Below are 26,599 nucleotides of genomic sequence, written 5' to 3' on the forward strand. Positions count from 1 at the left end.
AGAAAATTTAAAGATCAAACAAGAAGACTTACCAAGAACAACTTGAAGATCATGAAGAACACTATGAATGCATGAATCTTCGAAAAATGCAAGAACAAGATGAATATGCAATTGACACCAAACTTAAAACATGACACAAGACTCAAACAAGAAACACAAAATATTTTTGGTTTTTATGATTTTATAAATTTTTTTTGTATTTTATTTTATTTTTTTTTGAAAAAATATAGGAAAAAGGAAGTAATGAATTCAAAGTCCTCAATCAAAATTCCAGGAATCATACCAGGTTAGTCTAAAGCTTGATGGCCAGCCAAGCTTCAGCATACCATTTTGAAACTCTAGAATTCATTCTTAAAAACTCTGAAGGATTTTTCGAGAACAGAGGGAGAAAATATTTTTTTTCGAAATTTTTTTGAAAATAAAACAGAAAGAAAATTACCTAATCTGAGCAACAAGATGAACCGTCAGTTGTCCAAACTCGAACATTCCCTAGCAACGGTGCCAAAAACTTGGTGCACAAAATTGTGATCTCTAATAATGGCATTCAACTTGGTATGCGCATTTATAACTCAACACTTTCTTCACAACCTCGCACAACTAACCAGCAAGTGCACTGGGTCGTCCAAGTAATAAACTTTTCGTGAGTAAGGGTCGATCCCACGGAGATTGTTGGTATGAAGCAAGCTATGGTCATCTTGAAATTCTCAGTTAGGCGGATAATATATGGTTATAGAGTTTTCGAATAATAGTAATAAATAAACAGAAAATAAAGATAGAAATACTTATGTAAATCATTGGTGGGAATTTCAGATAAGCGTATGAAGATGTTGTGCTCCTTTTGAATCTATGCTTTCCTACTGCCTTCATCCAATCCTTCCTACTCCTTTCCATGGCAAGCTGTATGTAGGGCATCACTGTTGTCAATGGCTACATCCCATCCTCTCAGTGAAAATGGTCCAAATGCTTTGTCACAGCACGGCTAATCATCTGTCGGTTCTCGATCATGCGGGAATAGAATCCATTGATTCTTTTGCGTTTGTCATCACGCCCAACAATCGCGAGTTTGAAGCTCGTCATAGTCATTCAATCCCTGAATCCTACTCGGAATACCACAGACAAGGTTTAGACTTTTCGGATTCTCATGAATGCTGCTATCAATTCTAGCTTATACCACGAAGATTCTGATTAAGGAATCCAAGAGATATGCGCTCGGTCTAAGGTAGAACGGAGGTGGTTGTCAATCACGCGTTCATAGGTGAGAATGATGATGAGTGTCATGGATCATCACATTCATCATGGTGAAATGCAACGAATATCCTAGAATAGGAATAAACTAAATTGAATAGAAAATAGTAGTAATTGCATTAAAACTCGAGGTACAGCAGAGCTCCACACCCTTAATCTATGGTGTGTAGAAACTCCACCGTTGAAAATACATAAGTGATGGTGGTCCAGGCATGGCCGAATGGCCAGCCCCCAAAACGTGATCACAGGATCAAAAATACAATCTAGGATGTCTAATACAATAATAAAATGTTCTATTTATACTAGACTAGCTACTAGGGTTTATAGAAGTAAGTAATTGATGCAGAAATCCACTTCCGAGGCCCACTTGGTGTGTGCTTGGGCTGAGCTTGAGCTTTACACGTGCAGAGGCTTCTTTTGGAGTTGAACGCCAAGTTGTAACATGTTTTTGGCGTTCAACTCTGGTTCGTGACGTGTTTCTGGCGTTTGACTCCAAAATGCAGCATGGAACTGGCGTTGAGCGCCAGTTTACGTCGTCTAATCACGAATAAAGTATGAACTATTATATATTGCTTGAAAGCTCTGGATGTCTACTTTCCAACACCGTTGAGAGCGCGCCATTTGGAGTTCTGTAGCTCCAGAAAATCCATTTCGAGTGCAGGGAGGTTAGAATCCAACAGCATCAGCAGTCCTTTGTCAGCCTTCTTATCAGAGTTTTGCTCAGGTCCCTCAATTTCAGCCAGAAAATACCTGAAATCACAAAAACACACAAACTCATAGTAAAGTCCAGAAATGTGAATTTAGCATAAAAACTAATGAAAACATCCCTAAAAGTAGCTAGATCCTACTAAAAACTACCTAAAAACAATGCCAAAAAGCGTATAAATTATCCGCTCATCAGGCTAGAATAAAAAAAAGCAGTGTTCTCTGATCTGGAAGATTCAACCTTGTCTGTGGCGTTTTGAGTAGGATCACCAAGAGAATGGACTGCTATGCGCTTCACCCTTCGTCAGATTGGATGACCACGGCCAATGGCATTCATTATGTAGCAGAGGAGATCAATGACCACGAGCAATGGCTTTGATCATTTACAACCTACCATAGAAGAAGATCATTTACAAGCAAAGAAGACAGTAGTACCAGAGTTATTTCGGAAAGACAAAGCAACTCCAACTCACAACTCGATTCCCATCATATAATTCCTAATAGCTAACTTCTTAATCCAACTCCTTCTGATTCCGCCTGACTAAGACCTACAAGACAACCATAAGCTTGCTTCATGCCACCATTCTCGTGGGATCGACCCTGACTCGCTCAGGTATTACTTATACGACCTAGTACAGTTGCTGGTACTGCTACTGTTGTACGAAATAGTGTGGGTTTTTGCATACACACGCATCAAGTTTTTGGTACCGTTGCCAGGGATTGTTGAGTTTGGACCAACGGAAGGATTATCTTGCTCCCTAGATCAGGTACCTTATTTTATTTCATTTTATTTGAGTCTTTTATGTTGTTTTCATCTTCCTCAATTTTCGAAAATTCTAAAAGTTTTTTCAAAAATATTTTTCTTTGCTTTGTTTAATTTTTGTTCTTCATTCGAGTCTTTGTTTGTGTTTGTGTTGAGTCTTTTATTTTATCTTTACTTTCTATTTTTTGAAAATTCTAAAAGGTTTTTCAAAAATATTTTTATTTTCTTTTGTGTTCAATTGGTTAGAGAGTTGGCTTATGAACTAGGTAACTGTGTTCCTTTGAATCTTTCGTTCTAAAAATGTTTTCAAAAATAATTTTTCTTCGTTTAAATCTTGTTTCAATTTTTAAGTTTAGTGTTTTCTTGTTTATTTTCTTGTGTTTTTCGAAAATTTACTTTTGGTTTTCTAAAAATTTTAAGTTTGGTGTTCTTCTTTGTGTTCTTGTGTTCTTTGAGTCTTTAATTTTTGTTCTTCATGTTTTTGTGTTTCTTTAAAGTGTTTTTATCTTAAAATTTTTAAGTTTGGTGTCCCCTTGGTGTTTCCCTCCAAATTTTTCGAAAATAAAGGAATGCTAGATCTAAAAATTTTAAGTCTTGTATCTTTTTTCTATTTTTCTCTTTCATCATAAAATTCAAAAATAAAAAAATATCTTCTCTAACTAATTTTAAGCAAAATTTTCGAAATTTTTCAAAAAAATTCAGATTTCAATTTTAAAATTTTATGTTATCATATCTTAGTTGTCAAGTTTTAAAAAATCAAAATTTTCAAAAATAAAAATCATATCTTTTTCAAAAATCTTATCTTTTTCAAAATCTTATCATATCTTTTTCAAAATTCAGAAAATTTTATCTTATCTTTTTCAAATTTCAATTTTTAAAATCTTATCTTTTTCTAATCTTAAATTTTAATTTCAAATCTTTTCTTATCTTATCTTATCTTCTATCTTATTTTCTAAAAATCTTTTCTTAATTAATATCTTATCTTCTCTCTCATCTTTTTCAAAACCTCCTAACTAACTTTTCTATTCTTACTTTTCGAAAATACTTCTCCTTCTTCTATCTCTTCTTTTTCAAAACCTCCTACTAACTCCATTCTCTCTTAATTTTCGAAAATTAATCCTCTTTTCTCTCTTCTATTTTCGAAAATTAATTATTAAATAAAAAAACAAAAAATATTTTAATTCTTATTTACTTCTTTTATTTATACATCTTCTTCTGTTCCTTCTATTCATTCAAGGCATTCCCTCTTTTCAACTTTCATCCTTTCTTATTTACTCATATCACACATTGTCCAAGTACTCTTGTTCTCTTTCATCCACCATCTTCACTTTTCTGTTTCTAATTCCTTCTCTCTCTTCTTTTCAAGGTAATCCTTTTCTGCTTCTTTTGTTTGTTTATTCTTCCTTCTTCTTCTTTTTTCACATCTGACTCTAAGGAGGAGCTTCTTTGCCTATTGGCGTGGAAACAAGGGGGAGGGGGGATTAGGTTTAGCTTTTACATGTTTTTTCCTTAGTTTTCTAGAGAGAGAAGTGATGAGCGGATAATTTATACGCTTTTTGGCATTGTTTTTAGGTAGTTTTTAGTAGAATCTAGCTACTTTTAGGGATGTTTTTATTAGTTTTTATGAAAAATTCATATTTCTAAACTTTACTATGAGTTTGTGTATTTTTCTGTGATTTCAGGTATTTTCTGGCTGAAATTGAGGGACCTGAGCAAAAATCTGATAAGAGGCTGAAATAGGACTACAGATGTTGTTGGATTCTGACCTCCCTACACTCGAAATGGATTTTCTGAAGTTACAAAACTCCAAATGGCATGCTCTCAATTGCGTTGGAAAGTAGACATCCAGGACTTTCCAGCAATATATAATAGTCTATACTTTATTTGAGTTTAGATGACACAAACTGGCGTTTAACGCCAGTTTCATGCAGCATTCTGGAGTAAAACGCCAGAAACACGTCACAAACCAGAGTTAAACGCCTAAAACACATTACAACTTGGAATTTAACTCCAAGAAAAGTCTCTGCACGTGTAAATCTCAAGTTCAGCCCAAGCACACACCAAGTGGGCCCCGGAAGTGGATTTCTACATCAATTACTTATCTCTGTAACCCTAGTAGCTAGTTTAGTATAAATAGAACTTTTTACTATTGTATGACCATTTTTGGTCTTTTTGAACCATTGAGTCTTGGTTATCCTGGTTCCCTCTCTGGGGCCGGAACCAATGAACACCTTTATCACATATGTATTTTCAACGATGGAGTTTCTACACACCATAAATTAAGTTGTGGAGCTCTGCTGCACCTCGAGTATTAATGCAAAGTACTATTGTTATTCTATTTAATTCACGCTTATTCTTATTCTAAGATATCCATTCACACCCAAGAACCTGATGAATGAGATGATTATGTGACGCTCATCACCATTCTCACTTATGAACGTGTGCCTGACAACCACTTTCGTTCTACATGTAAATAAGCTTGAATGAATATCTCTTGGATTCCTTAATCAGAATCTTCGTGGTATAAGCTAGAATCCATTGGCAGCATTCTTGAGAATCCGAACCTTATCTGTGGTATTCCGAGTAGGATTCAGGGATTGAATGACTGTGACGAGTTTCAAACTCGTGACTGTAAGGCGTGGTGACAACGCAAAAGGATAGTAAATCCTATTCTTACATGATCGAGAACTGACAGATGATTAGCCGTGTGGTGACAGCGCACCTGGACCATTTTCACTGAGAGGATGGACGGTAGCCATTGACAACGGTGATCCCCCAACATACAGCTTGCCATGGAAAGGAGTAAGAATGATTGGATGAAAGCAGTAGGAAAGCAGAGATTTAGAAGAAACACAGTATCTTCATCCGCTTATCTGAAATTCCCACCAATGAATTACATAAGTATCTCTATCTTTATTTTATGATTTATTTATCTTTATATTCGAAAACCATTATAACCATTAGAATCCGCCTGACTGAGATTTACAAGATGACCATAGCTTGCTTCAAGCCGACAATCTCTGTGGGATCGAACCTTACTCACGTAAGGTTTATTACTTGGATGACCCAGTGCACTTGCTGGTTAGTTGTGCGAAGTTGTGAAGAATGTGTGTGAATCATAGTATTGTGCACCAAGTTCTTGGAGTCATTGCTTGGAATTGTTCGAGTTGTGAAAAGTATGAGTCACAATTTTGCCTATCAAGTTTTTGGCACCGTTGCTGGGGATTGTTTGAGTCTGGACAACTGACGGTTCATCTTGTTACTCAGATTAAGTAATTTTCTTCTTATTTTGTTTTCAAAAAGTTTTCAAAAATCTTTCAAAATTTTTCTTCTTTTTCATTTTTCCACAATTAATTTTTGAAAAATCCAAAAAATTTATAAAATCATAAAATCAAAAATATTTTTGTGTTTCTTGTTTGAGTCTAGAGTCAAGTTTTAAGTTTGGTGTCAATTGCATCTTTTTAATTTTCAAAAAATTTTTTCGAAAATTCATGCATGTGTTCTGCATGATCTTTAAGTTATTCTTGGTAAGTCTTCTTGTTTGATCTTCATATTTTCTTGTTTTGTGTCTTTTGTTGTTTTTGATATGCATTTTTGCATTCATAGTGTCTAAACATGAAAAATTTCTAAGTTTAGTGTCTTGCATGTTTTTCTTTTCTTGAAAATTTTTCAAAAATAAGTTTTTGATGTTCATCATGATCTTCAAAGTGTTCTTGGTGTTCATCTTGACATTCATAGTATTCTTGCATGCATCATTGGTTTTGATCCGAAATTTTCATGTTTTGGGGTCATATTTGTGTTTTTCTCTCTCATCATTAAAAATTCAAAAAAAATATCTTTTCCTTATTTTACTCATAATTTCGAAGTCTTTGGGTTGATGATAAACCACTATTTTATGGTTTATCTTGTGCTTAATTGAGTGGATTTTATCAATCTTTCATACACTTATTCATATGATTTGCATGGTTTTACTCTCCTTCCTGATTTTGTGCTATGATTGAAAACATGCTTCTTTGCCTTTTATTCTCTTTTATTTAAATCCTCTCTTGTTATCATTCGATGCCTTGATATGTGTGTTAAGTGATTTCAGAGATTACAGGGCATGAATGGCTTAGAGGATGGAAAGAAAGCATGCAAAAGTGGAAGGAATACAAGAAGTTGAAGGAACTGCAAAGCTATCAGCTTGACCCTCTCGCACTATAACGACCATAACTTGAGCTACAGAGATCCAAATAATGCGGTTCCAGTTGCGTTGGAAAGTTAACTTCAGGGGCTTCGATTTGATAGTGGCCGTATAGATAGGCGATGCGAACACGCTCTCCACGCAGACGCGTCGCATCTGCAAATCTCATTCCACGCAAACGCGTGGATGACGCCTCCGCGTCACTTTACCGCGACCTGTACGGACCAGATTTCACAATCAGCGATTTCTGGGCTATTTCTGATCCAGTTTTTGGCCCAGAGAACACAGATTAGAGGCCATAAAGTGGGGGAGTCCATCCATACAAGGGGGATTCAATCATTACTCACAATTTTAGGTTTTAGATGTAGTTTTTTGAAAGAGAGGTTCTCTCCTCTCTCTCTTAGGATTAGCATTAGGATTTTTAGAACTTAGGAATATTTTCATCTTCTTTATATCTCAGGTTCAATGTTCCTTTCTTATTTATTTTCTCTTTTACTCTCAAATAATTTAATGCTTGTATTACTTATGTTGCCTATTTGGCTTATGAGCCATTCATGTTAGGATTTTCTTTATTTAATATAATTTGAGATATTTCAGACTCATGATTGCTTTTCCCTATTTTTAATTTAGATTATTTACTATTGGCTTTGGTTGATTAATTGGTAACTCTTGAGTTGTCAAACTCATTGTCGACTAAAAATTGGAATTCTTTAAGAATTAACTCGAGTTCCAATAAATATTTTCATCTTCTTCAAATCTCAGGTTCAATGTTCCTTTCTTATTTATTTTTTCTTTTACTCTCAAATAATTTAATTCTTGTATTACTTATGTTGCCTATTTGGCTTATGAGCCATTCATGTTAGGATTTTCTTTATTTAATATAATTTGAGATATTTCACACTCATGATTGCTTTTCCCTATTTTTAATTTAGATTATTTACTATTGGCTTTGGTTGATTAATTGGTAACTCTTGAGTTGTCAAACTCATTGTCGACTGAAAATTGGAATTATTTAAGAATTAACTCGAGTTCCAATAACTCTAGCCTTTTCCAAGGAAAGACTAGGACCCGAGGAATCAAACTTATTCCATCCACTTGACTTGCCTTCATAGTTAGAGGTTAACTTAGTGGGACAAAAATCCAATTCTCATCACAATTGATAAGGATAACTGGGATAGGACTTCCATTTTTCATACCTTGCCAAGAGTTTTATTAGTTATTAATTTATTAATTCCCTGCAATCCCTTTCTCTTGTTCAAAACCTTTTCAACCCCAAAAACACTGTTTTCCATAACCAATAATAAAACACACCTCCCTGCGATTTCTTGAGAAGACGACCCGAGGTTTAAATACTTCGGTTATCAATTCCAAAGGGGTTTGTTAATTGTGACAACCAAAACATTTGTAAGAAAGGACTGTTGTTGGTTTAGAAGCTATACTTGCAACGGGAATTTATTCTGAATTCTAGACCACACAAAAGTTCTCCTTCAAAATGGCGCCGTTGCCGGGGAATTGCAAACGTGTGCCTTATTATTGGTTATTGTAAATATTTTTCAAAAAAAATATCTTATCTTATTTTTTTCAAAAAAAAATCAAATCTTTTTCAAAATATTTTCCTTTTGTTAGTTTTTGTTTTTATTTTCTCCTACTACTATGAACTCTCACCCCTTTGGCTATGAGTCTGGTTACAACTATGTTGCAGGAAGAGAAAGCTATAACAGGAATATGCATCAAGGTCAAAGCAATCAAAGATGGATGGAGCCAAGAGGATCTAATCAACCCTTTAGGCAACAACACCCTCCTAGATATCACAGACAAAGACCATTCTACAATGCATACCAAGCTGATAGATATGGTGGACCGCCTAATAGCTACCAACAAGCCCCACCGTATGCTCAGAGACCATTCTCACAACATAACTTTGAACCACCACAATCACAAGCCCTTACCACCAAACACCCCCATATGACTTTAACCTGTATCCACCATACCAACCACCTTATGAGCCAAATGAACCATACACAGAACCACCACCTCAATATACACCATCTCCTTATCATTATCAAGATGAACCACCTTCCTACCATGAACCCTTTCTCCCAACAAATAAACCCTCCTATCCACCCTAAACCTCCATAGATAAAGCATTTGCCGATCTAAACTCTATGATACAAGCTCTTGCCGCCCAAATCGGACCACCAAATACCTTCAACAATCAACCCTCAAGCTCTAGTGCACTTCCTTTTCAACCACAGAATGATCTCTCCATCCCATCACCACCATCCATGGAAGAGCACCCACATCCATCAATCCAAGAGCAGCATGATCCCAATGATGCTATTGACATAAAACAAGAGAGAAGGGATCATCTTCGCGAATCCATACTACATAAGGAGCTAGAGGAGGCCTTAAAGGTGAAGGTAGTTAAGACCCTTAAAGTCGAAGGAGTGGTTAAAGAATCAGTGAAGGAAGACATCAAGGAGGAGTCTGATTTTGTCTTAGAGCAAGTGGAGGCCCAAAATGTGGAGATAGGAGAGACCCTAGAAGATAAAAGAATAGTTGAAGGGAGTTATCATAGAAAAGAGGCCATCAAGGAGGAATACAATTTCATACTTAAACACATGGATCAAGCGATAAGTCGATTACCTTCCCAGCATTCGGACAATCAAGGAACCCCCATGGCTTCATGTGGATAATCTAATGAAGAACGTAGCATGAAGGAGACATTAAAAACTCCGGTGAACAGTAAGGAGCATGAATTTGTACTGGAACAAGTGGAGGAAGCCAGAATTATTGAAGAAGAGGAAGTGGTTGAAGACTTAGGAGATGCTGAACCTCCATTAGAAAGTCCATTCATAGATCCTCCTTCAAAAACGTTTGAAATTGATGTTGAGGAGGGTGTACAACCTCCAAGGCATCTCATGGTTGAAGACTTTGAAGGGGATGATCAAGAGATGGATTCAATCATTAATGAATTCTTATCTACATTTGAATCCTATCCCATTGGACTTGACATGGAGATTAAAGAAGAAGAAGCACAACCTCCCATGCCCTTGGTGAACAATGAAGAAGAAATTGAATCAGAAGAAAGCTACCAAGAGGAAGATGTTGAAATTGAAGAAGCTTGCAAAGAGGTGGAAGAGGTCAAAGAAGAGCACAAGGGAGTGGAGCTTGCAAGTTCATTAGAAACCCCTCCCCCTAAGTTGCCATCATCCTTCACAACATTCAAGTGGGTAAAATTCATATCCCTTAGCTTTCTAATTCCACTTGAATATGGGCTACTTGAGACGGATGGTCAGCTTAGAGCCCTTTGTGGCATTAAGCGTAAGAGGGAGATGGTCAGTGGTAGAAGTTGTCAAGCAAGGTTCAACATGGCTGTGTGCTCAAGGTTTAAATGCAAGGGTTGGTATAACGCTCAACTGAATGGGTCTAGGAAGTTGTGTGGCTGCTTTAGTAAGAATTCAGATTACTCACCACCCGACTGGAAAAATACAGATCAAGACAAACATGGGTGTAAAAGTAGAGTTTGGGATCCTGGAATCTATTCTGACATTCAACACCTCGGGAGCCTGGAAACCTGCTTGAAACTGCTCAAAGGCTTTACATGCCTTGTTTGAGACCCCGGAGGATGCTGGCATTCCAAACACTGGTGGAGATTTCTGGACGAATTCAAGCACAAGCCACCATAACAAGGAGCTCACCAAATGTCTAACTTAAGGACTATAACTAAAAGTGCTAGGTGGGAGACAACCCACCATTGTATGACCGTTCCTTTTTCAGTTTAAATTTTAGTCTATTTTTGAGTTTTGATTGAACCTGGAATTTTGCATAACATTCATTGCATTCTGCATACTGCATTAAAAAAAAGAAGAAGAAATCGCACGCGACGCATCCGCGTCATATGTGCGTTAGGAAGAAAATAATATGAACAGAGAATCACGCGAAAGCGCGGCTGGAGGCGTGCCTTTGGCACAAATTGGTCCACGCGACCGCGTCGATGACGCGTCTGCGTCATGTGGGTAAAATGCCTTCCACGCGTCCGCGTCACCCACGCGAACGCGTGCCTCATAATCGACGTAAAAAAGGTGTATGGCCGAAAGTTGAGCTAGAATTGGGCTGGACTCGTGCTAGAAGCACAAGCCCTGCCACGCGTACGCATGCCCCACGCGTCCGCGCCGTTTTCAAATTTAGGCCGTTGACGCGACCGCGTCACCCAAAGATTTGGCAATATGAATTTCTAACAAAGAGTTGTGCGACCGCGAGGCTGCCCTCGCGCTAATGGCACAAATCGATCCACGCGACCGCGTGGATGACGTGTCCGCATCATTTCATAGATGCGCTATCCGCGCAAACGCGTCACTCACGCGTCCGCGTCACCAGCGGTGCACAGCTTATCTTATTCTGCAAAAATATCTTATCTTTTTCTTCCCCAAATCCTACTTTTTCTTTTCCTTTCTTATTTCTTCCTTCCCCCTTCCTCCTTTTTCCTTCTTTCTTCTTCCTTCTTTCTCCTTTCTTTTTTATTTTCATGCATTTTTATGTTAGTGTTGGAGCTTTATTTGGATTTTACTTTATTATAACTGAGCTTGTGGATATTATACGGATTGGTTTGACAATTGATATTTTAAATTTGGCTCTCATATATATTTGGATTTATTACTTTCATTCCTCTTTTAACTCACAATACTTGTAATCCACCTGTATTTGAGATTATCATTCACAATTGTCATCATACAAGTGCTTTTTAATCCAACTTATTTTAACAATTGATGCTTGACCTATGCTTCTCATGCCTTTGCCTGCATGATTTTACACATCTTGCATCTAATTGATTTAATATGCCTTGCTATATTTCCATTGATGTCCTAATTGCATGTAGTCGCGACCATGTATTTAAGACATTATCCCTAACCTTGGCATTGATTATCACTTAAATCTTCCTCCTCCCGGTTCTAGCTATTTGAATTACATGTCCCTTTCCTTTCTCCCTTTTTTAGGATGGCCACCAAGAATGGTAGAGAGAAAGTTCCTCCCAAACCACCGGCAAGGAAAAGAACAAAAAGAGCACTAGCTGAGGAACCACAACCCCATCCACCTGCACATCTTAGCATGCACCGAGGACGGTGCAATCTTTAAGTGTGGGGAGGTCGATACCGATCTCCGCGGGTTAGTTAGTCATTTCTCAACACCAATGTTAATTTGTTAATTGTTGCATTTGCATGTTTGTTTGATTTCATGCATTTAGTCACTACTTGGTTGAAGTAATATTTTCTTTTTCAAGAAAATTTTATAGTATTTCACTAATTTAAATTGAAAATTTTTTGTTAAATTTGTTTGAAGTTATAATTGGAACATGATTTTTGAGCTAAAGAACACACAACCCAACCCGTGAGATTTTGAGCTTAATTACATAGTTACACTATTTAAACCATGAATTTTATTCTTGTGTGTTTCCTTCTCTATGATTGTAATCTTTACTTTCAGTCTATATGTCCATTGTTTAGTATATTTACATGCTTGCATATGATTGAGGCCATTATTTGTATTTTTGCTCACTTATCCCAAATAAACCTACCTTTTATGCCATCCTTGTTAGCCACCTTGAGCTTTTTAATCCCCTTTTGTTTTATAACCACATTACTAGCCTTAAGCAGAAAAACAAATTAAAAATTCCAAGTTGAATCCTTGGTTAGCTTAAGATAGATATTGTGTATAATTTAAGTATGGGAAATTTTATGGGAACATGGGATGATAGGAAAAAAAGGGAATTAAATTGAATAAGTTATTTGAAAATTTGGGAAGCATGCTCATATGAAATCAAAATAATTAAATTACCATGTGCATTGACAAAAAAAAAGAAAAAAATTATTATTAAGTAATTAAATAAGGGGATACAAAAAAATATATTACCCCGAATGCAAAATAAAAAGAATCAATGCACATGGGACAAAATTCAAAAATAAGTTTGATACATGAGCGTGTAATACAAAAGTGGGAAAATTTTGGGTAGCTAGGTAAAGCATTTTAAATTATATAAAGTATATATGTTAGGTGAGATCTTAGACTAATCAAGGATTCACTTTGTTAGCTCACTTAGCCTTATATATACATCCTCACCTTTACCTCAGCCTCATTACAACCTTGAAAAGACCTCATGATGTTTGCATTGGTATACTAAATATTTGTTGATTAGTTAGCTGAAGAACAAAGTTTAGAAAGCATGATTAGAGAAGATTAGAGTGAAGTACCCTATACACTTGAGAGACTAGAGTGATATACACTACCAGTGAGAGTTCAATGCTTGATTCTATGTTCCCTGCTTTCATGAGCTGTCTTCTTACAAGTTTACTTGTCTTTTATTGTGTAATTTGAATTAGTGGAATTTGATTTATGTTTGTCTTGGAGAATTTATTTACTTTTTCACCAAGTAGGTAGAATCATTTTAGCATGTAGTTGCATTCACATTCATAGGTTGCATTGCATGAGTCCTGCTTTTCCCTACTCATTTATTTTGTCTCCTTGAGTTTAGCATGAGGACATGCTAATATTTAAGTGTGGGGAGGTTGATAAACCACTATTTTATGGTTTATATTGTATTTTATTGAGTGGTTTTATCAAGCTTTTCACCCACTTATTCATATGATTTGCATGTATTTACAATTCCTTCCTAAAAATATCCTATGATTAATAACTTGCTTCCTAAGGACCTTTTTGTTGTATATTTTTATCTTTCTTTATACCATTCAATGCCTTGATCTGTGAGTTAAGTGTTTCAGGCTTCATAAGGGCAGGAATGGCTTAGAGAATCAAGAGGAAGCATGCAAAAATAGAAGGAACACAAGGAATTGAGGAGATGACCAGCGAGAAGTCACGCGGTTGCATGGCTCACGCGACCGCGTGAAATGGAAGAAATTAGAGTGACGCGTTTGCGTGCCTGACGCGACCGCGCGGACTGGAAGCTGCACGAATGATGCGAATGCAAGGACGACGCGCACGCGTGGTACGAAAAACGATGAGTGACGCGATCGCGTGGACGACGCGGCCGCGTGACGTGCGTGATCTGCAGAAATACAAAAGTCGCTGGCAGAGATTCTGGGCCGCATTTCAACCTAGTTTTCGACCCAGAAACACAGATTAAAGTCAGGGAACATGCAGAGACTCGAGGAGGAATTCATATCAGATCATAATTCAATTTTAGTTTAGATGTAGTTTGGAGGGAGAGGTTCTCTCCTCTCTCTTCTAGGATTTAGAATTAGGATTTCTTTTACTTTCAGGATTATCTCTTTTCATCAGGTTCCATATTCCTTTTTATTTATCTTCTCAATTTAATTTATGAATTCTTCTATGTTACAGATTATTCTTTGAATTAATGTTATTTGAGGTATTTCAGTTTATTATTACTCTCTTTTATTTATGTTACTGTTGCTTCCAATCCGAAGACATTTTTATTCCAGTAGATTTACTTTTCTCCTTTTGGTATTGGTTAAGAAATCAGTAACTCAGGAGTTATTAGACTCAACGTGATCGATAATTGCTATCGTTGCTAATTAGCTTGAACTTTAATAATCCCAATCTGTTTCTAGGAATTAACTAGGATTTGAAGATCAAACTAATTAGTCACTTGACCTTCCCTTGCACTAGCAAAGGTTAACTAAGTAGAATTAAGATTCAATTTTCATCATCATTGATAAGGATAACTAGGATAGGACTTCCAATTTCTCATACCTTACCAAAAGTTTATTTTACAGTTATTTATTTATTTTACAGTCTTTTATTTATTTTAATTGCAATTTAAATGACTTGTTCCTCATCTTTAAAACCCCGATTTATAATCTTCATAACCAATAATAAGAACATACCTCCCTGCAATTCCTTGAGAAGACGAACCGAGGTTTAAATACTCGGTTATCAATTTATTTAGGGGTTTGTTACTTGTGACAACCAAAACGTTTGTACGAAGGGATTTTCTGTTGGTTTAGAATCTATACTCACAACGCGACTATATTTTTATAAAATTCTTTACTAGCAAAAATCCTAACGTCAGTTGACTTAGTCAAAAATTTTTAAAATGAGTTGTTTCTTCTTAGTCAAGTCAACATTTCAATTTTAAAAATTTTATCTTCTCAAAACTATTTCAAAAATCAAATCTTTTTAATTTTTCTTTTATATTTTCGAAAATTTTCTTTAAAATTGATTTTCAAAATTCTTTTCTTATCTTTCTTTCATAATTTTCGAAAACTTTACTAACAATTAATGTGATTGATTCAAAAATTTAAAGTTTGTTACTTTCTTGTTAAGAAAGGTTCAATTTTTAAATCTAGAATCATATATTTTAGTTTCTTGTTAGTCAAGTAATCAATTTTAATTTTCAAAATCAAATCTCTCGAAATTTCTTTTTTCAAATCTTTTTAATCATATCCCTTTCAATCATATCTTTTTCAAAATCAATTTCAAAAATCTTTTCTAACTTCTTATCTTTTCAAAATTGATTTTCAAATATTTTTCAACTAACTAATTGACTTTTTGTTTATTTAGCTATTTCTTATCTTTTTCAAAACCACCTAACTACTTTTCTCTCTCTAATTTTCGAAAATCACCTCCCTCTTTTTCAAAATTCTTTTAATTAACTAATTGTTTCAAATTTTAATTTTAATTTTATTTCTTCTCTTAATTTTCAAAAATCACTAACCTTTTTTCAAAAATAATTTTCGAAATTCTCTGCCTCTCATCTCTTTCTATTTATTTTATTTATTTACTAACACTTCTCTTCATCTTAAAATTCGAACCCTCTCTTCTCCTCTATGTTCGAATTTTTCTCTTCATTCTTATTCTTCTTTTCTTCTACTCACATAAAGAAATCTCTATACTGTGACATAGAGGATTCTTCTTCTTTTCTGTTATCTTCTTTTTCATATGAGCAGGAGCAAGGACATGGACATTCTTGTTGAAGCAGATCCTGAACCTGAAAGGATTCTGAAGAGGAAGATAAGATAAGCTAAAGCACAACAATCCAGAGAAAACCTTACAGAGAATTTTGAAAAAGAAAGAGACATGGCCGAACCTAATAACAATGGTGAACGTGCAAGGAAGATGTTTGGTGACTTTACTATACCAAATTCCAACTTCCATGGAAGAAGCATCTCAATCCCTACCATTGGAGCAAACAATTTTGAGCTAAAGCCTCAATTAGTTTCTCTGATGCAACAGAATTGCAAGTTTTATGGACATCCATCAGAAGATCCTTTTTAGTTCTTAACTGAATTCTTGCAGATCTGTGATACTATTAAGACCAATGGAGTTGATCCTGAGGTCTATAAGCTTATGCTTTTCCCTTTTGCTGTAAAAGACAGAGCTAGAACATGGTTGGACTCTCAACCTAGAGATAGCCTGAACTCTTGGGATAAGCTGGTCACTACTTTCTTAGCCAAGTTCTTTCCTCCTCAAAAGCTTAGCAAGCTTAGAGTGGATGTTCAAACCTTCAGATAGAAAGAAGGTGAATCCCTCTATGAAGCTTGGGAGAGATACAAGCAACTGACCAAAAAGTGTCCTTCTGACATGCTTTCAGAATGGACCATCCTGGATATATTCTATGATGGTCTGTCTGAATTATCTAAGATGTCATTGGACCATTCTACAGGTGGATCTATTCACCTAAAGAAAATGCCTGCAGAAGCTCAGGAACTCATTGACATGGTTGTAAATAACCAGTTTATGTAGACTTCTGAAAGGAATCCTGTGAGTAATGGGACGCCTCAAAGGAAGGGAGTTCTTGAAATTGATACTCTGAATGACATATTAGCTCAGAACAAAATGTTGACTCAACAAGTCAATATGATTTCTCATATTCTAAATGGATTACAAAATGTATCCAACAGTACTAAAGAAGCATCTTCTGAAGAAGAAGCTCATGATCCTGAGAACCCTGCAATGGCAGAGGTGAATTACATGGATAAAGCCTATGAAAACACCTATAATCCCTCATGGAGAAATCATCCAAATTTCTCATGGAAGGATCAACAAAAGCCTCAACAAGGCTTTAATAATGGTGGAAGAAACAGGTTTAGCAATAGCAAGCCTTTTCCATCATCTTCTCAGCAACAGATAGAGAATTCTGAGCAGAGTCCCTCTAGCTTAGCAAACATAGTCTCTAATCTATCTAAGGCCACTCTAAGTTTCATGAATGAAACAAGGTCCTCCATTAGAAATTTGGAGGCACAAGTGGGTCAGCTGAGTAAGAAAATCACTGAAACTCCTCCTAGTACTCTCCCAAGCAATACAGAAGAGAATCCAAAAAGAGAGTACAAGGCCATTGATATAATCAAAATGGCCAAATCCAAAAAGGAAGGGGAGGACATGAAGCCCAATGAGGAAGACCTCATGGGACCCCAAAAGAAACAAGATCCTGGTAAATTCTTAATACCCTGTACCATAGGCACCATGACCTTTGAGAAGGCTCTGTATGACCTGGGGTCAGGTATAAATCTTATGCCACTCTCTGTAATGGAGAAACTGGGGATCTTTGAGGTACAAGCTGCAAGAATCTCATTAGAGATGGTAGACAAGTCAATAAAACAAGCTTATGGAATGGTAGAGGTTGTATTAGTGAAGGTTAAAGACCTTTACATCCCTGCTGATTTCATAATCCTAGACACTGGAAGGATAAGGATGAATGCATCATCCTTGGAAGACCCTTCCTAGCCACAGCAGGAGCTGTGATTGATGTTGACAGAGGATAGCTAGTCCTTCAATTGAATGGGGACTACCTTAAAGCTCAAGGATGTTCCTCTGCAACCATGGAGAGGAAGCATGAAAAGCTTCTTTTAATACAGAGTCAAACAAAGCCCCCACAATCAAACCCTAAGTTTGGTGTTGAGAATCCCCCATATTCAAACTCTATGTTTGGTGTTGGGAGGCCCTCATCATACTCTGAACATCTGTGAAGCTCCATGAGAGCTCAATGTCAAGCTATTGACATTAAAGAAGCGCTTATTGGGAGGCAACCCAATTTTTATTTATCTATATTTCTATTGTTCTTTATGTTTTATTAGGTTTATGATCATGTGGAGTCACAAAATAATTGCAAAAATTAAAAACAGAATCAAAAATAGCAGAAGAAAAAGTACACCCTGGAGGAAGAGCTGTCTGGCATTTAAACGCCAGAAACAAGCATCTGTCTGGCATTTAACGCCAGAAACAAGCACCAAGCTGGCGTTTAACGCCAGAAACAAGCATCAGGCTGGCGTTAAACGCTAGAAACAGGCTACATTTGGGCGTTTAACGTCAGAAACAAGCTGCAGTCTAGCGTTAAATGCCAAGATTGCATACAGAGGGTGTTTTACACGCCTAAAAGGTGCAGGGATGAGAAATCCTTGACACCTCAAGATCTGTGGACCCCACAGGATCACCTCAGGATCTGTGGATCCCACAGGATCCCACCTACCCCACTTCTCTCTTCTTCACACAATCCAATAACATTATACCCTTCACTAATCACCTCAATCTCTCTTCCCCATAAACCCCACCTACCTTCAAATTCAAAATCTCTTTCCCACCCAAACCCACCCTAAATGACCGAACCCAAACCCCTCTCCCTCCACTATATAAACCCCTCCATCCTTCTTCATTTTCACACAACACTACCCTCTCTTCTCCCTCTTGGCCGAAACCCACACCTCTCTCCCTCTCCTCCATATCTTCTTCTTCTTCTTCTTCTATTCTTTCTTTTTTTTCTCGAGGGTGAGCAACATTCTAAGTTTGGTGTGGTAAAAACATAGCTTTTTTTGTTTTTCCATAACTATTGATGGCACCTAAGGCCAGAGAAACCTCAAGAAAGAGGAAAGAGAAGGCAATTGCTTCCACCTCTGAGTCATGGGAGATGGAGAGATTCATCTCAAAAGTCCATCAAGACCACTTCTATGAAGTTTTAGCCAAGAAAAAGGTGATCCCTGAGGTCCCTTTTAAGCTCAAAAAGGGCAAATATCTGGAGATCTGACAAGAGATTAGAAGAAGAGGATGGGAAGTTCTCTCCAATCCCATTCAACAAGTCGGAATCTTAACGGTTCAAGAGTTCTATGCAAACACATGAATCACTAGGAACCATGATCAAAGCATGAACTCAAACCCAAAGAATTGGCTTACAATGGTTCGGGGAAAATGCTTATATTTCAGTCCAGAGAACGTAAGGTTGGCATTCAACTTACCTATGATGCAAGAAGACGCACGCCCCTACACTAGAAGGGTCAACTTTGATCAAAGGTTGGTCCAAGTCCTCATGGACATATGTGTGGAAGGAGCTCAATGGAAAAAGGACTCAAAAAGCAAGCCAGTTCAATTGAGAAGACTGGACCTTAAGCCTGTGGCTAGAGGATTGTTGGAGTTTATCCAATGCTCCATCATCCCCACTAGCAATCGATCCGAAGTAACTGTGGATCGGGCCATCATGATCCATAGCATCATGATTGGAGAGGAAGTAGAAGTTCATGAAGTCATCTCTCTAGAACTCTACAAAGTAGCCGAAAAGCCCTCTACCTTGGCAAGGCTAGCTTTTCCTCATCTCATTTGCCATCTATGCAACTTAGTTGGAGTTGTCATAGAAGGAGACATCCTCATTGAAGAGGACAAACCCATCACTAAGAAGAGGATGGAGCAAACAAGAGAGCCCATTCATGGATCTCAAGAGACGCATGAGGAAGCTCATCATCAAGAAATCCCTGAGATGCCTCAAGGGATGCATTTTCCTCCAAACAATTAAGGGTGGAACACCAAGAGCACTCCATCATTTTCAATGAGATTAGAGAAGATCAAAGAGCTATGAGGGAGGAACAACAAAGGCAAGGAAGAGACATAGAGGAGCTCAAGAACACCATTGGTCCTTTAAGAAAAAGGCGCCACCCTCACTAAGGTGGACTCATTCCTTAACTTCCTTGTTCTTATCTCTCTGTTTTTCAGTTTTATGCTATATGTTTGTCTATGTTTTGAGTCTTTACTACATGATCATTAGTATTTATTAACTATGTCTTAAGGCTATGAATAATTCCATGAATCCTTCACCTTTCTTAAATGAAAAATGTTTCTAATACAAAAGAACAAGAAGTACATGAGTTTCGAATTCATCCTTGAAATTGGTTTAATTATATTGATGTGGTGACAATACTTTTTGTTTTCTGAATGAATGCTTGAACAGTACATATTTTTTATCTTGTTGTTTATGAATGTTAAAATTGTTGTCTCTTGAAAGAATGATGAACAGAGAGAAATGTTATTGATGATTTAAAAAATCATAAAAATGATTCTTGAAGCAAGTAAAAGCAGTGAAGAACAAAGCTTGCGAAAAAAAAAATTTAAGCTGTCCCTAACCATGTGCTTGTGTCATGAAGGTCCAAGTGAAAAGCTTGAGAATGAGTGGTTAAAGTCGTGATCCAAAGTAAAAGGAGTGTGCTTAAGAGCTCTGGACACCTCTAACTGGGGACTTTAGCAAAGCTGAGTCACAATCTAAAAAGGTTCACCCAGTCATGTGTCTGTGGCATTTATGTATCCAGTGGTAATACTGGAAAGCAAAGTGCTTAGGGCCACGGCCACGACTCATAAAAGTAGCTATGTTCAAGAATCAACATACTTAACTAGGAGAATCAATAACACTATCTGAACTCTGAGTTCCTATGGATGCCAATCATTCCAAACTTCTAAGGATAAAGTGAGATGCCAAAACTGTTCAGAAGCAAAAAGCTACAAGTCCCGCTCATCTAATTAGAACTAATATTCATTGATATTTTGAGATTTATAGTATATTCTCTTCTTTTTATCCTAATTGATTTTCATTTGCTTGGGGACACGCAACAATTTAAGTTTGGTGTTGTGATGAGTGGATAATTTATACGCTTTTTGGCATTGTTTTTAGGCAGTTTTTAGTAGAATCTAGCTACTTTTAGGGATGTTTTTATTAGTTTTTATGCAAAATTCACATTTCTGGACTTTACTATGAGTTTGTGTGTTTTTCTGTGATTTCAGGTATTTTCTGGCTGAAATTGAGGGACCTGAGCAAAAATCTGATAGGAGGCTGAAAAAGGACTACAGATGCTGTTGGATTCTGACATCCCTGAACTCGAAATGAATTTTCTGGAGCTACAGAACTCCAAATGGTGCGCTCTCAATTGCGTTGGAAAGTAGACATCCAGGACTTTCCAGCAATGTATAATAGTTCATACTTTATTTGAGTTTAGATGATGCAAATTGGCGTTGCTGCATTCTGGAGTAAAACGCCAGAAACACGTCACAAACCAGAGTTAAATGCCAAAAATACGTTACAACTTGGCGTTTAACTCCAAGAGAAGCCTCTGCACATGTAAAGCTCAAGCTCAGCCCAAGCATACACCAAGTGGGCCCCGGAAGTGGATTTCTACATCAATTACTTATCTTTGTAACCCTAGTAGCTAGTTTAGTATAAATAGAACTTTTTACTATTGTATGAGAGGTCTCTCTTAGACCATTTTTGGTCTTTTTGAACCATTGAGTGTTGGTTATCCTGGTTCCCTCTCTGGGGCTGGAACCAATGAACACCTTTATCACTTATGTATTTTCAACGGTGGAGTTTCTACACACCATAGATTAAGGTGTGGAGCTCTGCTGCACCTCGAGTATTAATGCAAAGTACTATTGTTCTTCTATTCAATTCATGCTTATTCTTATTCTAAGATATCCATTCGCACCTAAGAACCTGATGAATGTGATGATTATATGACGCTCATCACCATTCTCACTTATGAACGTGTGCCTGACAACCACTTTCGTTCTACATGTAAATAAGCTTGAATGAATATCTCTTGGATTCCTTAATCAGAATCTTCATGGTATAAGTTAGAATCCATTGGCAGCATTCTTGAGAATCTGGAAAGTCTAAACCTTGTTTGTGGTATTCCGAGTAGGATTCAGGGATTGAATGACTGTGACGAGCTTCAAACTCGCGACTATAAGGCGTGGTGACAACGCAAAAGGATAGTAAATCCTATTCTTACATGATCGAGAACTGACAGATGATTAGCCGTGCGGTGACAGCATACCTGGACCATTTTTATTGAGAGGACGGACGGTAGCCATTAACAACGGTGATCCTCCAACATACAGCTTGCCATGAAAGGAGTAAGAATGATTGGATGAAAGTAGTAGGAAAGTAGAGATTTAGAAGGAACACAGTATCTTCATCCGCTTATCTGAAATTCCCACCAATGAATTACATAAGTATCTCTATCTTTATTTTATGCTTTATTTATCTTTATATTCGAAAACCATTATAACCATTAGAATCCGCGTGACTAAGATTTACAAGATGACCATAGCTTGCTTCATACCAACAATCTCCGTGGAATCGACCCTTACTCATGTAAGGTTTATTACTTGGACTACCCAGTGCACTTGCTGGTTAGTTGTGCAAAGTTATGAAGAATGTGTGTGAACCATAGTATTGTGCACCAAGTTCTTGGAGCCATTGCTAGGAATTGTTCGAGTTGTGAAAAGTATGAGTCACAATTTTGCCTATCAAGAAGCTCACTTCTCTCTCAAGAATTAGGTTAGGTTTAGTTAGTTTATCTTTAGTTTTAGTCTTCAATTCTTGTTTTAGTGTAGTTTCCTTTATGTTTTCATGTTCCTTCATCTTGATCTTCTTTATTTCTCTTGTTATTTCTCTTTATTTTGTCATTTTTATGTTTATGGATACTTTTGTTAATTTTAATTTCAATTAATGAAATTTATGTATTATGTTCATTTAATGCTTGTTTGAGTTATTGTTATCATTTCTTGCTTTTAGTAGTTAGATTTTATTTTTAATGTAATTTAATATTATTTTATTTTCATGTACACCAAGTGTTTGATAAAATGCTTGGCTTAGTTTTTACATAGTTTTTCTCCACTCTTGGCTTGGAATTGTTGACTTTGGTGACCCTTGAGTCATTGATGTCCATTGTTGTTTCATACATTAGAGTAGTTAGTTGATTTGGTTTTCCTTGACTCTAAGTGACCTGATAATAGCCAAAAGTACGTTAGGCGTTTCACAAAATAGATTTTCATTGTAAGTATAGCTCCGAACCCAACAATTGATCCTAATCAATTTACAATTCTAAAGATATCACAATTCAAAGCAAACATAAACCGAGAGCATTTAGACTCCCGGGTCATCTTCCCTAGGAACTAATGCCAATGAGCACACACAATTTTGGTTGTGAAAAGTAAAGGGGTTTTTCAATGATTGAAAGCAAGCAATAAAGAGATAAAAGAATAAGACAAAATTGCAAATAATAAAGTAATAAAAGAACAAAAGAACTATGTATGTAATATAAACAAGTAATGCTATAAAGTGATGAAAATGTAGTTCAAAACATAAATGAAGCCTTGACTTGGAATGAGTTATAGAATTCCTTCCTTGCCATAACCACAACTATGATAATTATGATGGATTAATCTCACCTAGTCAACCCTTAACATCGAAGGATAAGTTAAGTGAGCATAATTATTATTAATCCACAAATCCTAACTAACTTACCAAATTAATTGGTAAAAAACTAGCGTTAGTAGAAACAATAACAACTAACAACCCAAGAATAATCACTAAATGTTGGACATTATGGTTCTAGCAATCCATAAACTCATTTTCCCCAAGTCAAGGGGTGGAAATCTACCCCATAACTAACACTGACATTTCATCAAACACATAGTGGGCATGAACATAAAACATTGCAAAATTGGTAAATTAAGGAAAGCTATGAAGCACAAATGCTCAAAATTAATAAAGTCAATTCAAAGTTCAAACAAACATATAAAAGCCATCAAACATCAAATTTAACAACTAGAAATCCAAAATTGCAAACTATGCATATATCAACAAAAGAGAGTAAAATATATGAAAGTGTAGAACAAGTAGTGTAATTAAAAGAGAGATTAAAGAAATACTTACAATGAAATAGCAAAATCCAAATGCAAAACTTGAACTATAATATTCTACAAACCCTAATTAAAAACCTTACAACAGAATTTCCTAATCTACACTACTCCTACTTCTACTATGTGTTTTTCCTATTCTAAGATGGCTCCTTTTGTTATGTGTTGACATGCCCTTAATATAGCCTCTCAAACCAGCCTTCAACACTTCAGAAATGGGCCTAGAGACCCCCAAAACGTGAGTCCACGTGACATTTTAATGGAGGCACGCGCTAGTACCTGTGCGTACGCACAGATGTGTGCGTTTGCACACTTCGCCTAATTTCCACTTATGCGTATGCACAGAGGGTTGTTTGCACACACACATGCTGATTTCCTTTTTGTACGTACGCACGCATCCTTGTGCGCACGCATGCATGGCTGTGTACTTCCTCCTTGTTTTCTTCATGTTTTGTCCCTTTGTACATGCTTCCTTCCACTTTTGCATATCCATTCTTGCCTCTTTGACCTGAAATCACTCAACAAACATGTCATGGCATCAAATGGAATAAAGGTGGAATTAAATTGCTCAATTTAAGCACAAAATTGCATGTTTTCACATTTAGGTTCAATTTAGGGATCAAACACAAAAGTATGCTATTTTGGTTCTTAAGTGTAGGTTTATGTGATGAAATCCACTCAAATCGAGCCACAATATCTCATCAAATATGGACTCACCAATTCTCCCACACTTAAACAATAGCATGTCCTCATGCTAAACCAACAAGGAGGATGATCAAAGGGAAACAACTTATTGAATGCAACTACCTATATGCATGCAAGTTTGTATATACTATATAGCTATAGCTATCTGTAGTATCTATCTATATGAAATTGGTGAAAACAAACAAACAGATTTCCAAGCAAGTATATAGACATATAGGGCTAAGGAAGGAAATAATCCAATGTAAGCAAAATCTAAAGAATTGATTCAACTCATCAAAATAAAGCAACTTGCAAGAATTCTCGATAAGTATGGAAATATAGAGTCGAGTAATCGAACCCTCACTAGGTGTGTATACGCTCTAATCACTTGGTGTCTAGGGTTTAATCACTCAAATCTCCTTCTAATCATGCTTTCAAGGATTTTCCTTTCATCTAACAATCAACAAATATGTAATATATGAATGCAAGTATCATGAGGTCTTTAGATGGTTGTAATGGGGTTAGGGTTAAGGTAAGATTGTATTTGGTCAAGTGAGCTTGAAATTTGAATCTTTGATTAACCTAAGCTTCCCATCTAACCTACAACAACCTATTTAATTCCAATGCAAACCTAACTACCCATTTTTTACTTTTTCACATACTTAAGCATTCTCTTATAATCACAATCCATATGCATTGATATTATTACTTTACTTTGGGGCAACTTTGTATTATTATTATTGTTGTTGTTGTTGTTGTTGTTGTTGTTGTTGTTGTTGTTATTATTTCTATTTTTTTCTTTTTCTATGACAGATGCATATGGTTAAAACAAATTGATACTTGAATGTGCATCCATTTTCCAAAATTTTCTTTTTCAATGCATACCCCAAAACAAAAAATATTTTTTCTCCACCAATGCTTCCCAAAATTTCTCCCACACTTAAATGACACACACACTTTAACCTAAGCTAATCAAAGATGTAATTCAAGGTTATTTCATGGTTTTAGGCTTAGGATTTCGATATGGTCACAATTAGAACAAAAGGGATTAAAAAGCTTAAAAGGGGTTAACTAAGGTAGATGCAAGGGTAGGTCCATATGAGTGAGTGAGTCTAATTCAAAAATGGCCTCAATCATGCTAAATGCATTGAAAGCATCAAACATTGGACATAAAGAATCAAGCAAAATCAATATTACAATCATAGAAGGAGCATAGCACACAATGAACAAAAATAGTGGTTAAAATGTGTAACCACTCATTAAGGCTCAATAACTCACAAGGTTGTTTTGTTCTATCACCCTTCTATGTTTCATAAAAATCATTCAAGCAAGTTTAAAAACAATTTTCAAATCAATTCAATAGAACGCCCTAAAAATAAAATTCTTGGAAATCCTTGTTGTTTTTCACCAAAATTATTTCTATATGTATGTATGTATGTGATGGATGCAATTTTCAAAATTTTCCTAGTTCTCTCCTAATTTTCAAAAAACAAAAAAAATTAACATGAACAATTAGGATCAAAATTGAGCTAGGCATATGCTATTCACAACATCCATTCACAACCTATATCTATAAAATATATACCATGCAAAAGCAAAAATGTCAAATGCAATAACTAGAAATAAGCAAAGATATTTATATATACCGAAAGAAAAATGCAATGCTACATTTAAAAACACTCAAAATATCTACAAGAAACATAATAAAAGAGAGCAAAAAATTAAGTGCAAAGTGTTCGGAAAAGAAAATTTACGCCCCAAAAATGACGAATCCTTCGAATCCTCCCCCACATTTAAGCGTTGCACGGTCCTCTGTTCACGAACACGATCCGGGGGAAATGTCTCTCAAGAGCTCCACCTCCAGCTGGTGGGCATTGGGGCTCGGATTGCTGTGGAGAAAAATAATCAGGAATTGAGGAAAAGGTCATATGAGTGTGGTATATGGTGCACGAAATTGTAATCACACTTTTGCAACTCCGCACAACTAACCAGTAAGTGCACTGGGTCATCCAAGTAATAAAACCTTACGCGAGTAAGGGTCGATCCCACAGAGATTGCCAGCTTGAAGCAAAATATGGTCATCCTGTAAATCT

General features: G+C 36.3%; 1 non-coding gene across 1 annotated transcript; it reads right to left on the reverse strand.

Annotated features, from left to right (window-relative positions):
* Positions 1-16,349: 16,349 nt before the first annotated feature.
* LOC127745302 (small nucleolar RNA R71) lies at positions 16,350-16,457 on the reverse strand. Its single transcript, XR_008006499.1, has one exon. It is a non-coding gene; the product is annotated as a small nucleolar RNA R71 (small nucleolar RNA).
* Between the last annotated feature and the right edge of the window lie 10,142 nt (positions 16,458-26,599).

The sequence above is a fragment of the Arachis duranensis genome, chromosome 2 (assembly GCF_000817695.3).
Source record: "Arachis duranensis cultivar V14167 chromosome 2, aradu.V14167.gnm2.J7QH, whole genome shotgun sequence".
NCBI classification, from domain to species: Eukaryota; Viridiplantae; Streptophyta; class Magnoliopsida; order Fabales; family Fabaceae; genus Arachis; species Arachis duranensis.